Consider the following 14606-nt stretch of genomic DNA (forward strand, 5'->3'; position numbering starts at 1 on the left):
AAGACCCCTTTATAAGGGGACCTGAAGGGATCTGAGAAGGAGATTTTGGAGTGGAACTCTAATACAAGCTTTTGGGGCCCTCAAACAGGCACTCACAGTGACCTCAGCTTAGCCCTGCCAAAACTCCAGAACATCTTCTTATATGTATATGAAAGGAGGAGAATTGACCTTGGAGTCTTGATCCAAATGCTGGGAATTTCTCCATGACTAAACACATACCTACCGAAGAATCTAGATCCAGGAATGGCCTCCCTGTCTCCAAGCACTGGTGTCTGTGGCCCTACTGATAGGAGAAGCCTCTAAGTTAACCTTGGGATGAGGCATAACCATAGTACCCCATCAGGTATTGGACACCCTAAATTCTAGGGCATTTCATTGGATCTCTAATAGCAGAATTACAAAATACTAACGCCTTTTATTAGAAATCCCAGAACTAAATAATAGGCCGTGTCAGCCCCTAAATCCTGCTATCTTACTGCCACATCTCAAAACAAATGCCCCTTTGGAATCTTCTTGCCTAGAAACTATAGATTTGACTTGCAGTGCCAGCCCAGATCTTCAGGATATGTCTCTAGGCAACCTGGAAGCTGTGTGGTTCATGGATGGCACCCAGCTTCATAGTAGGACTACGGGTCCCTGGCTATGCTATTGTTAGCTTAACTGAAGTTATTGAGCCAAGACCTCTGCCAGGTGCCACTACCTCAGCACAAAAGGCAGAACGGATTGTTCTTACTCAAACCCTCCAATTGGGCACAAAAATGAAACTAAACGTATACGCTGATTCAGCTTCTGCCTTCCATGCAGTCCGCGCCCATGCTGCTATTTGGAGAGAGAGGAGCCTCCTTACAACCCAAAATACCCCAATTAAACATGCCTCTGAAATTTTGGCCCTGCTAGAGGCAGTTATGCTTCCTGCCCAAATAGCTATTATTCATTGCAAAGCGCATCAAAAGGATAATGACTCAGTCTCTGTTGGAAACAACAGAACTGACAGACAAGCCCAGGCTGCTCCTTCAAGCCACTTTGCTTCCCAGTCTAAATCCCTTTTCCCTATGATATATTCAGGAAGGAACCCAATGGGCATTTAAAAAGGGCTTTCCCATACTCCAGAAAGTTGGCTGCAAAGCCCACATAATAAACTGTTACTCCTTGGAATGTTACAATGGAAATTTCTTAATGACTTTCATCAGGCAACCCAAGACATTCCCCAAACCCTGAGGGCTACCCCTCAGGTGTGATCCTCCTGTTGTCCCATCAAACCTGAGGGGCCCCATAAACCTCCCTCACTTCTTCAACCTATCTAGAGATGAGGGACTCTACCAGAGGAGGATTGGGAGATAGATTTTAAGCGCACACCTCACTGCAAAGGATTCAAGTATCTATTGGTCTTTGTAGACACCTTTATGGGATGGATTAGAGCCCTTTCCATTAAATCAGAGAGAGCTTCAGAGGCCACTCCCCTCCTTGATCACATCCTTTTTCTGTTTGGGGCTTCTCATTCTTTACAATGGCCCACTTTTTGTTTCTCAAATAACACAGGGAGTTAGCAAATTCCTCTAGAGAAAATACCATCTGCATGCAGCATGGCATCCGCAGTCCTCCTGCAAGGTTAGAGAGGACCAACCAAACCATAAAAAGGCTCCTCACTAAACTTATGCATGAAAGTCAACAGTTTTGGCTGGTATTCCTTCCCCTTGCATTATTAAGGTCACATATCACCCCCAAATCTACAACCCATCTCAGTCCATTCAAGGTTATTTATGGGAGACCCTTCCTCCAGACAGATCTTTTATTAGACCCTGAAAGTGACACTCTCACACAGTATGTTATATCCCTAGGGCAAACCGTCCCCCATGAATGACCACCAAAACCAGTACATTTGAAAACCTGACCCTTCTTTCTCAGGTAACATACATCCAAAACTTACATCTGGGGATTGGGTACACCTTAACACTCTGTCAGGACAAAAATCACTTGAACCTGTCTGGACTGCACCCTATCAAGTTCTCCTGACCACTCCAACAGCAGTAAAACTTCATGGCTTCTCTCTGTGGATCCATCTTTCTAGAATCGAGACTACTTAGGCCCCAGGCGAGGAGCCCTCCGCCAAGTACAGCTGTGAGCCATTGGCTATCTATACATGTTATTCCAATGAGACTCAGGTAATATACACCCAGAAGTCTAGAAGCTCATGAATTTGGCCAATCCCCATTCTCTTGTATTCAATCATTCTACATCATCTTAGAAAAACTCCCTAAATACTATCTTCCCCAAATTCTCATGATTTCTCCTTCTCAATTCCAAGACTTCATTCCCGACCTTTTCCTTCAGGCTGACCTCTCTGAATTTACTTGTTGAGAAATCCCTACTTACCTGAAGCTGTCCCTGCCCTTGGTGTTTCCTGCTCTCACAATACAAGCATCACCCCTTTCTGGGTTAATCTTTGTCTTTCCCGTTACCTTCTTTTGGTGTGTATCAAATCCTACATAAGGATTTCCATGCTCACATAATTGGCTCTAAACCTGAATAGCAAAAAGACCTGTCCGCTGTGAAATATGACCCCTGTTCTGCCCTTCTTATATTGTTTCCTGTCACTTTCCACTGGTAGTATGGAAGCACAATACCTCCTCCAAACAGCCAATTCAGCCTATTCCTCCAATTGTTGGCTATGCTTAGATGCCTCCAGGGGGGGAACTGGATCCACTTATGTGACTGCTCCTAAAGAAGGGACTCTGAGTACTTGCTTGGGCAGCATGTCTACTAAAATTGGAATGATACGGAGAAGGTTAGCCTGGCCCCTGTGCAAGGATGACACACAAATTCATGAAGTGTTCCATATTTTTTTTTAAGATTTTATTTATTTATTCATGAGAGACACAGAGAGAGGCAGAGACACAGGCAGAGGGAGAAGCAGGCTCCATGCAGGGGAGCCTGATGTGGGACTCGATCCCGGGACTCCAGGATCACGCCCTGGGCCGAAGGTAGACACTAAGCCACTGAGCCACCTGGGCTGCCCAAGTGTTCCATATTTGAAAAAAAAAAAAAAAAAAAAAAAGAGAGAGAGAGAAAAGGAAAAAAAAAGAAAGGATATTAATAAATCCTACTTGGTAACCGAAGTTCCCAAAGCTAATATGCCCCTGACAGCCTTAGGTTTTCTACAGCAGTGTCAAACAGATTTCACACCTTGCATGCCACGGATCCACTCATCTTGGGACCCCGCTTCTCAGCCATTAAGCTACCCTTACAAGCACCCATTTGCCTTATGGCCACAAGACCACAGGGAATAACAGTTAGATTCTCTAGTGCCCCCAGCCTATTCTCCTTCAATGTCTTTGGATGCAAGGAATATCACAGTTCTGCCTTGGGTGAATTCTTTCATTGCCTGCCCCACAGGCCTCCACCCAACTGGGTCTTCCCTTGACATTCTAACTAATCTCTTTACCAAATGGTTGTTCAGTCATACCCTTAGTGTTCTTTTTGGAATAAGCTTTCTCATTTTCTGCAAAATAAACAGGCTGAGAATTTTCCAAATTTTCAAGTTCTGATTGCTTTTTGTTCAATAATCCCTTCTTTATTTCATCTCTCTTCTTTTGCATTTTACTGTAAGCAGTCAGGATGAACCAAACCATTTCTTCAATACTTTGCTTGGAAATCTCCTCAGCTAAATATCCAATTTCATTGCTGCTAAGTTCTACTTTCCACGAAGCACTTGGACATGCACACAGTTCCACCAAATTCTTTGTCATTTCCTAACAATGATTGCCTTTCTTCCTGTTTCTGTTAACCTACATCTTCCCATCTAAGATCTTACCAGAATGGTCTTGACATCCATATTTTGTCCAATATTCTTTTCATGATTATTTATATATTCTCTAAGAAGATGGAAACTTTCTCTCAAGCTCTCCTCTGCTTTTTTGAGCCCCCAATCAAAATTATCTTTAGCATCCATATTTTTATCAATAGTCCCTTCTCCCCAACCTTGAGTTTTTCTAGCATGTACCTCAAAACTCTTCCAGCCTCTACCATTACCCCTTTCCAAAGGCATTTCCTTATTTGTAGGTATTTGTTACAGTAGCATTCCACTTCTCAGTCCCAGAGTCTATATTAGTCAACTTGGGCTATTATAACAAATACCAGAGATGGGGTGGCTTAAATGAAAGAAATTTATTTCTAACAACTCTGGAGGCTGAAGTCTCAGACTAAAGTTCAGCAAGATTGGTTTCTGGAGAGAGATCCCTCCTTGGCTTGCAAATAGCCTCCTTCATGCTCTTTCCTCACAGGACCTTTCCTCTGTGGCATGCATGCCTCTTTTCTACTTTTCTACTCTTCTTTTAAGACTACCAACTCTACTGGATTAGGGCTCTATCCTTGCCACCTCATTTAACTTCAATTACCTCTTGGAGGCTCTATCTCTAAATACAGTCACATTGGAAGTTAGTGCTTCAACATGTGATTGGGGAGGAAGGGGACACAGTTCAGTTCCTAGCAGGACTATATATAGCATACAACTTTTTCTAAAATACAACTTGATGAAAAGGAAACAAATATTTCTGCGGTTCAATATATGGACACGAATGGACATGAATAGATAGCATGATTTCCTTTTACTATAATAAATTATCCCAGGTGGTAACCAATTATTCTAGCTAGTTAGGGTATTTTAATTAGGTACCATTATTAGCCACAATGAGGTGTAAACCTATAGTTCAACTGGTAGCTATAATAATTCTTCTCCTAACTATAAAAGAAGTATGATGCAAATTTCTTTACAGAAATGAGAAAAATATAAACTAGGTAATGTAATTGAGATTTACTTTGAAATTATGGGTAATTACTTAGAGTTTAGAGATAATTAAACCTAAAAACATGTGCCCTCTTACCTCTAGGATTATCCTTCTAGACTGATTATACACTTTTGTTCTTCCATAGAGAAGGCAGCTGAGTTGGTTACATTATTCTCTGACTTATATATATTATAATTCTCTCTGCAGACTAATGACAAGTTTTGTGATTGAGTTCGCAGAAAAAATGAATTTAAACATGTCAAGTGCAAGGATTAATATATCTACTGGAACAGAATCCATGTTGTATTTTTCTCCACATGTAATATGTAGCAATAGTTTTCTTCAACAAGTGTGCCTACATTTATAATGTGCCTCCAGATGTATTTCAGTGAGGAACAAAACTGCTTCACATATCCACATGGACTCTACATTGGACTCTACATTGTTCTCTAACTAAATCTCAAGCCATATTCATTCTTGTGCTCTCTGATACTGGCATTATCAAATTGGGCCCAAATGGGAACAGCATGGCATTTCTTAAAACAATTCACTGAGGGCTCAAGGAAGGAACTATTTACAAATATGTGAGTAATATAGATTGAAACCAAAAAGTGCTACCACCCTTAGGACCGAAGGGATTGTAGGATAGAAGTGGTTATGGAAACTGAGAAGAAAGATCCCTTTGGAGAAGACTTGAATGCCATTAGTGGAAGGGAATTACCTAAAGCATTATCTGAGACAATGCCCCTCCCTGGAGAGGGCCAGGGAAATAAATATCCTGCCATCTTTATACTCCCCTCAGCTTTATTAACAAAGCAAAATAAAACAACAGCATAAGTTTAGAGCTCTCCAGTGCCTGAAAGTCAAGGGAATCCACTTTTATAGCCTATACAGGTTAGCTTCCTGGGACAGAAAATTGGAAGGTAAAGAGTATTTTGGAGGGACAATAGCAATACCTAGCAAATGGGGCATCATTATGTTGTATTTGTGATTATCTCTCCTCATTAAGGGTGTTAGCATATGTTAGCATACCATTCCTTCTCTGTAAGCAAGCCTTCTCTTCTATTTACTTTGCTTATTCCTACTTATTCTCTGTATATCAGTTTAGAAAGTCATTTCTTTAGTTAAACCATCTTCAGCTCTTTATTAGCAAGGACATGTCAGGTGATGTTGTGATAATAATCATACTAAAATCCCAATGGTTTAATACAATAATGGTTTATATCTTACCAACAAAGCCAACTTCATGGGCCTGCAGTGTAGGCAGTCATACAGGGCCCCATACTCAAGAAGGGCCAGTGTTTGGTTTAACTGCTGTAATCATCTTGCTATTTTTAATAAGTTTTTTTTATTGTGGTAAAATATATATAACATGAATTTTGCCCTTTTTAAATGTACAATTCAATGGTATTTATCTAGTACAGTCACATTTGCATTGGGCAAATTGTGTAGCCAATCCTGTTCACTAATGGCACATTCCCATTATGAGAATCTGTTCTGACTCCTCAGAGTCATCCAGGCCTATGGGATCTCCAGAATCTTATAACTTCAGCCTCAGAAACATATGCTTCTTCCATTGCATTAGCAGGAGAAGAATCCTCCAAGAGTCAGCACACCTGCTCTTCCACTCTGTCTTAGGAAGACATGTAGTTGGAAAAGGAAAAGGAAAAGGAAGAGTTTGTTTGTTTTTTTTAAAATATTTTATTTATTTATTTGAGAGAGAGAGAGGAAAAAAAACAAAAACAGTCGAGGGGGAAGGGACAGAGGGAGAGGGAGAAGGAGGCTCTTTGCTGAGTGGGAGTCCAATGCAATATGGGGCTGGATCTCAGGACCCTGATATCATGACCTGAGCTGGGGGCAGACACTTAACTGACTGAGCCACCTAGGCACCCCAACAAGAAGAGTATTTTAATAATCTTTCAGATATCAATGAATAATCTTTTTTTGATAATATATAACTTGATAAGTGGAATTTTCTAAAATCAAGTTGCAATGTAAAATTTGAAACCATATCAGTGAACTTTTAAAACTCGGTTACATTTGAGGCACTTGGGTGGCTCAGTGGTTGAGCATCTGCTTTGGCTCAGGTCATGATCCTTGTATCCTGGGATCAAGTCCCACATCAGGCTTCCCACAGGGAGCCTGCTTCTCTCTCTGCCTATGTCTCTACTTCTCTCTGTGTGTCTCTCATGAAAAGATAAACAACAACAAAAAAAATCTTAAAAAAACAAACCTCTGTTACATTTAAATCCATTAATCTATCATACAGTTTGAATAGATCCTTTGTCTATGTAAGATTTTAAGTAACATGCTTTGGCCATTTGGAAAATATTGACTCCTTGAGTTATGCAGATCTTGCAGCTATTGGCTCATTTTGTTACATAATATCAAATATCATTTTCAGTAGTACTAGAAAAGCCTTAAGTGTTAGGAAGTTATTAAGTTTACGGTGGTCTATGCGAATTTTCAAAAATTATAATTTTTGCCTGAAAACTCAAATGTCATCATTAATAATACTCATTTTCTTGAAGTGTTAGACTCACTTCTTTAATTTCTATTTTTTATTTTTTATTTTTACTTCTTTAATTTTTAAAAAAAAGAAGTCTGTTGAGTGTTCAAATAGTACTTATTTTAAATAAACATGTTCCATTTTAAAAGCACATGTTTTATCTTGGGATTCCCATTCATATGTTGGTGTGAAGCAGAAGTGCTTTATGGGCACTTCCCATCCACTTCATCACACATAATATTAAAAAGACATGTACTCAGGGGTTGAGATTTAAGAAACCAATACTTTTTACTGTTCCATTGAATATTCTTTTTTTTTTTTTTTTAAGGGAACTGTGTGATGGCAAATATCATGGACTCAATTCTGTCCCCACCCATCCCCTACCACCCAAAATGCAAAGTGTTGAATTCCCAACCAGCACTACCTCCAAATGTGACTGTATTTGGAGACAAGGTCTTTAAAAAGGTAATTAAGTTAAAATGAGGACATTATGGTGGGCCTTTATCCAATATGACTTCTGTTCTTATAAAAGAAGGGTATTAGGATACAGAGGGAGGACCATGTAAAGACATAAGGAGTCAGCTTTCCATAAGCCATGGAAATTAACTCTGCCAATATTTTGACCTTGGACTTCCAGTCCTGAGAACTAGGAGGAAATGAATTTGTTTTTAAGTGATCTAGTCTGGGATACTTTGCTATGGTAGTCCTAACAACTAATACAGTGGGTACAGTGAGGATTACAATGACTCCTATGGTTTGGTGCTACTAACTTGATTTGCATTACAGGAGTAACAGTTTGACCCAGCTCTACTTAGGCACCATCATTGTAAAGATAGATTTGGTGAAAAAGACAAGTAATATTTTAGTATTATAATAAAAATAGTGTTGACCTCACAATCTCTCTGAAAATGTCTCAAGGACACCCAGGGCACTGGAAAGATACTTTGAGAACCACTAGGTTATCCACATTAAACACTTTACTACTATTATTATTCGCATCTGTTCCACCTGGGAGCCCACTAACTCTATCTTTTCTAAAATGTCTGATGATTTATATACATCTGGAAAGATCATAAGATACCTATTTCTGCAGGAATTTTTCAAGAATCTGTATAAAACATGATTGCTTGAAAATAATTAACATCACAGATAAGTCTCCTATATGACAATATCTCTAAATGAAAAAAAAATGTTTTGAACACAGCTTTAAAATTCTGTGCCATTTTCCCCCCTTTATTTAATGAAAAAGAGTGGGTAGGATTGGGGCAAAATTATTCCACAACTAATTACATTTATTTTGTTGCCAACTCATTCATTGAGACTATTCTGAAACTATTTATACATTGAGAGCTTGTTAAATTTTTTTATTTTGTATTTGTGTATTTTTAAAGCATTTTCTTTCTTTTTTTTTTTTAAAGCATTTTCTTTGGGGCATATTCTGTTTCTTGCATCCCAAAGCATTATCTTTACATGGATTATTCTAATGCTTTTAATAAAAATTCTATTTTTCTTATAATTTACTCCTTTTTTTTAAAAAAAGATTTTATTTATTTATTTGACAGAGAAATGGAGCCAGAGAACACAAGCAGGGGTGGGGGACAAGGAGTGCTGCAGAGCGGGAGGGCAAAGCAGACTCCCAGCTGAGCAGGGAGCCTGATGTGGGGTTCAATCCCAGGATCCTGGGATCATGACCTGAGCTGAAGGCAAACACCTAACCAACTAAGTCACCCAGGCACTCCTTACCCCTTGTTTATAATATGAACCTTAACAATATGGATAGACAATTAGGAAAAAAAATACATACTCTTATTATCATAAACAAGAAAACCAGAATTGAAATGTTAAGAAACCTGTTGCCTAGATTTCCCTGATAATTGCCACTGAGCAGTCATTGTACCAAGGAAACCACCCATTCATCAACACCTATATGGAGAAACATAGTTTCACTCATTTAATTGCTAGGTGTCTTGTTTCCTAAGAGTAGTAGATGGAGTGATGTCTGCTGGGCTCAACTAATGTAGTGCATATTCCATAGCATAGCTGAGTCACTTTAGAGAGCAGTTCTTTTCTGGAAGCACGTGCATGAATCATTTTTAGCTCTAGGACAATTTCTTCCATATAATGCAAAACCCAGCCATTTGCTAAATGCTTAAGATGATGCAAGGATCATCTCACAGGAAAATATTGACTCTATTTGCTCCCTAAGTATATGTTGCTTAAGTGGATTGACCTCTCTAGGTAAAAAATATCCGTCTACTGCCTACAGTTTAACACCACCAATAAAATTGCCTTGAATAAGGTAATATTTACTGTGACTTCAATCCTCAGCTTTTAGAAAGGGTTTATATTAAAAAATGATCTCTTTGAAAAAGAATCCTTTGACTTTTGCAAAGCTGCAGCTGAAGATAGTGCTACTGGCCTACTTACCATGTATACAAAAAATCTCCTGCAAAATGTTTGCTTGCTTGAAATTTTAGCAGAAGAAATCTGTTTGTCTCTTCAGAGGAATTTCATGCTATTTACTTTGACATAAATAGGTAAAATGATGCGATATGATGTTTTGCTTCTGTTAGGTGGGTTTAAAGTCCAAACTTACTGTTCAAGAACCCTGTTAGCTTCTAAACACATTTCTGTTGCCTTCTATTCTGTTTCCACTACTAATTAGCTTATTTTGCAAAATGTTTAGACTTTAAGCTCTTAGAATATTTAGTCAAATGGAATGAATGCTTTTACAAGAAAAGTCACAATGCCATTCAACTTAATGTGGTAAAAATAATTCAGTGGGTGCCAGGATATTCAAATCAATTCAATATTTAGGCAGCCCTTCAATTCAGTGTTGTGTCAGAAACTGGCAGTTGCAAAAGGAGTATAAGACATGGTGTTTTAGTGTCGTACATTTTTAAATATTTCACAATTGTTATTTAGAAACCCTGTCTCAAGTCTCAAATGGTTGGGAAAATAAATATACATGTCTTCATGGGGAAAAAAATCATCTCTAATAGCACTAAATTCAAACATAGAAAAATTGAAATCCCTGATGACAAGCTATAACTAGGGAAAGATATCAAAGTGTGGAGCAGGTATAGTTTATGCCTGGGGAGCTAATCTAGCAAACTCAAGTTCAAGAGTACGTTGAATATTGCCCCTAAGTCTTACAGCAAGTTTATTTTGTCAGCATGTAGTTTTGCATGATGTTTCTACGTGTATGTTTATGAATGTGTGTGGGTATTACAAAATTAAAGTTCTTGTGTGTTTTAAAACTATGGAGTTATTTGAGAAGAGACATTTGCAGGGAATGGATGATTAATTATATTTTACCATTTCATAATTATCCATACTTAGTCTTATGCTCTAATTATTTTTCATGTTTCTAAGCTTTTCTGTAGTTGGTCTTTAAGAAGAGATAATCAACAACTCATTAGGATCCTGGGAGAAGGCAGAATGGGAGGGAGGAAAGAGAGGAAGACCAAGATTTGCTTTCAAATCCATTTTTCCCTACTAACTTTTATTGCACATTATTATCCTTGTTTTCATTCATGTATTCTTTGCAGGATATAGTTTTATTTGTTTGTGCTTCTTTTGTGGTTGTCCTCAGGCAGATTATTGTTGCAAAATTTATCAGCATTGTGTATTGTTCTTAATTTCCCCTAATGAAGTTCCTATTTGAGCCCTGGGGTCTGGTTTGGCTCTGCTGCACTCAATTGCACATGTGTGGAAAGTCGCTCTGCCCCACTTGGGGTTGTATTGTATTAATCATAATTGGTCTCATTCTGCTTGTGTCTGGTATTTCCTGTTATTGTTTCCATGAAACTATACACTTTCTAAGTGGGAATATTTCACACTCTATTGTAATTATGATATTTATTTAGCTTGTAGATTTCGGCTTATATATAGCATTCTTTATTGGGAAACTTACCACATGCCCGGCTAGTTTGGATACATAAAATTTGGAGATAGAATTGAATTTTCCCATTTACAAAAGCATAAGTCTCCTATGAGGGTGAGATGGGTACCTCCCCAGAGTGAAGAAGGAAGCTTGTCAAGTTGGCATAGAAGACTATTTGTGTTCCTTCAGGTCTTCACTAAGCCTAGGCATTCTTACTCTACCCCTTTTCATTCTAGTCACTTTGTTCTATTGTTATTTTCCAAACATTCTGTACCATTGACTATTGCACTTGCCATTTATTATTCTATATTTACTATGCTATAGCATCTCAAGTCCCCATGCTTTTGCATAGGGAAAGCAATCCCTCACATTTATCTTCTTTGTCTGGGAGGAATAGAGACTGTTTGAGGCATTCTTCATTCTGGAATGCCTATCTTAACTCTTAGAGTCTGAATTAGGCACCCACCTTCCATACGTCATAGTAACATGCTGCATGTATTTAGCATATCTTGGATTCCACTAGATTGGAAATGTTGGCTCAGTTCACTGGTTCTTTGATCAGATTGCAGTTTCCTGTGGACTAGAGTCTGTATCATGTGTACTTCCCCTCCTCCAGGATGTCTTCTACCAATCCTTTCCTTGACTCAACACTTTGTATCACTGAAATCTGCCCACACCAAAACTCTGTGCTCCCTCCTACCTGTCAACTCCTGAAATTGATTTCTGAAACACTCACAATCATACATGATTTGCTTCACTTTCTACTTTTTTTTTTTCTTTAAAGATTTCATTTGTTTGACAGAGAAAACAAGAGCACACAGTAGGCTGAAGCAGAGGGAGAAGCAGGCTTCCAGCTGAGCAAGAAGCCCAATGTGGGACTCATCCCACTACTTCATGATCATGACCCTAACTGAAGGCAGACACTGAACTGACTGAGCCACCCAGGTGCCCCCACTTTCTATTTCTAATACAGTTCACTCTATGCTTTATATTGCCTCCAAATAGTTCATAATGAGATTGTACGATTTATTGCTGCCAGGCCTTGCTATATTGTGCCAAGCAAAATCCTGTGTATACAATATTTATTTATTAATTTAAAAATATTTGGTTATTTGAAGAACAAAATATCCATTCATTCATATATACATATGAACATATTATATGTATGTGATGTACATAATACATATTTGTATATGTGTACAGGAGTATATGTCTACATATAAATATATATAAAATGAGCATGCATACACATATATGCAAATATAAGTGCATATATATACACATAAATGTACATTATATGAATACATACATATAAGTACATATATAATATGTCTAGAGAAATAGAAATTATTGGAAGCATTATTCTGTCTGGAATGTCTGTCTTGACCCTGATAATCATTCTTAGTGTCTCTTTTCCATAGTCTATGAATCTATTCATCATACCTTAGATTCTATTGATTTGAAATTATTTATATATGTATACGGATATATGTATGTGTGCATGTGCATATGTGTATATGTATACGTGTCTACATGCATGGATATGTGAATTTCCTACAGATAGTAGGAATCTTTTTAGCTATGTATTTTAAGCATTATGATTCTTTTTATTTGGCTTGTTATTAGATTCAAAATATCTTTCCACTTCAGATTCATTGATGAAAACAGATCTTATAATCATTATATATTTTAACCTTTTAAATAATAACTATTTAAATGACTTTAGTAAGAATTATATGGTATTAAATATTTAGCACACATAGCTCTTTAAATTTATCATCATATGTATATGGGTGTTTGTGTTATACATTTTAGGTATAGTGTAGAATACCTTAAATGCCAGGAAAACATTCAGAAAAAATTAATATCATCAACATTAATGAAAACAAGGCTTAATCCTTAATAGATAATTACTTGCACAAGAAATGCTTGCACATTTATTGAAATTTTTTAATCCTTCTTCTTAAGCTGAATGCTACTCTCCATTTATGTCTTTTTTGAAAGGCTGCTTCCATTTGTCTATTCCATCCTTTTTATTAGAATAATCATTACCATAGGCAATTATTCTCAAATCACCTATGTTGGGACATTTTAATCTATTGATTGCATTCATCTACCATCTCAAAATTAATTAAGTGAATTTAAATTCTAACTCCCCCATTCCACATTAATTTCTCTTATATTCTTTTATATTCAATGCCAGTGAAAGTTCATATAATGGTAATCCTCAATTTCTCTTTTGTATTTTTATATTTATCTCTTCTATGTACACTGATTTTCATCATTACTAATTCACTGCATTTTGCCTTCCACCAAGACTTAGTTCTATATTCTCTTACCAAAAATCATTAAGTCTTCTCTCCCTAAATTTTGTGTGAGCTACAATTTTTTTGTTAATTTTCTTATTTTTTATTATTTTTAACAAACTTTCATTTGAAGTGGAACTTCACAGTAATCATAAAGGGGTCTCAAAAGTGAATAAATCATACTTTTGTGAGAGTTGGGAGTTGGGCAGGGGGAGACAATGAGTGTATTTACCTGCTTTAGTTTTAGTATAATGATTTGGAGACTTAATGGTATACAAAAGGATTGTGGAAAAGCTGAAGAACATAATGCAATCGTTCCTATTGCTCAAGTGGTGAGCACTGATCTCAATTAAGTACTTAAAGTCTGTCATAAGTGGGAAGGATACACGCAATTTGTCACTGAACATCTTTTCTTTGTTATTTCCACAGAATACCTGAGATTCGCACATTTCTTTCTCATGAGTTGATAGTGACTTTAAAAAACTACAGCAAGAAAAAGGCAAAACCACAGCAAGGGTCTTTTGGGGTCACAAATATAGAGCCTAGGGACAGAATGATGTTTCTCAAAGTGGGTGTCCCAAAGTACTAGTTCCATAAGATGCCTCAGGACAAAGGGTTTTATGTCATATTAAATTTGAGCAAATTTGGGGCGCCTGGGTGGCTCAGTGGTTGAGCATCTGCCTTTGGCTCAAGTCATGATCCTGGGGTTCTGGGATTAAGTCCTGCTTTGGGTTCCCAGAGGGAAGCCTGCTGCTTTTCCCTCTGCCTATGTCTCTGCCTCTCTTTCTGTGTCTCTCATGAATAAATAAAATAAATATCTTTAAAAAAAAATTTGAGCAAATTTGAAATCTCTTTACATGTTCACCCTTTGTTTTCTTTTTTATTTCCAAAATACCCATTAAAATTCCAGACTATTTTGAGAAAGACTAGAATATGGACAATATGATATGGTGAGGGAGTATGAATGAAACTAATGCAGATTTTATTGCTTGCAAATGTATTTGGAAGCCTAGCTCATTACCTCTTTCTGCTTAGCTCAAAAACATTCATCAAAAAGATACTTTCCCAAAGATCAGGGCCATACTAAAAGAAGATACTCACCTATTTATGAAAGCAAAAGA

General features: G+C 37.4%; 1 non-coding gene across 1 annotated transcript; it reads left to right on the forward strand.

Moving 5' to 3' along the window:
* Nucleotides 1–2740: 2740 nt before the first annotated feature.
* Nucleotides 2741–2843, forward strand: LOC119867121. The gene has a single exon (XR_005382491.1). It is a non-coding gene; the product is annotated as a U6 spliceosomal RNA (small nuclear RNA).
* The last annotated feature ends 11763 nt before the right edge of the window (nt 2844–14606 follow it).

The sequence above is a fragment of the Canis lupus genome, chromosome 31, assembly GCF_011100685.1.
Source record: "Canis lupus familiaris isolate Mischka breed German Shepherd chromosome 31, alternate assembly UU_Cfam_GSD_1.0, whole genome shotgun sequence".
NCBI classification, from domain to species: domain Eukaryota; kingdom Metazoa; phylum Chordata; class Mammalia; order Carnivora; family Canidae; genus Canis; species Canis lupus.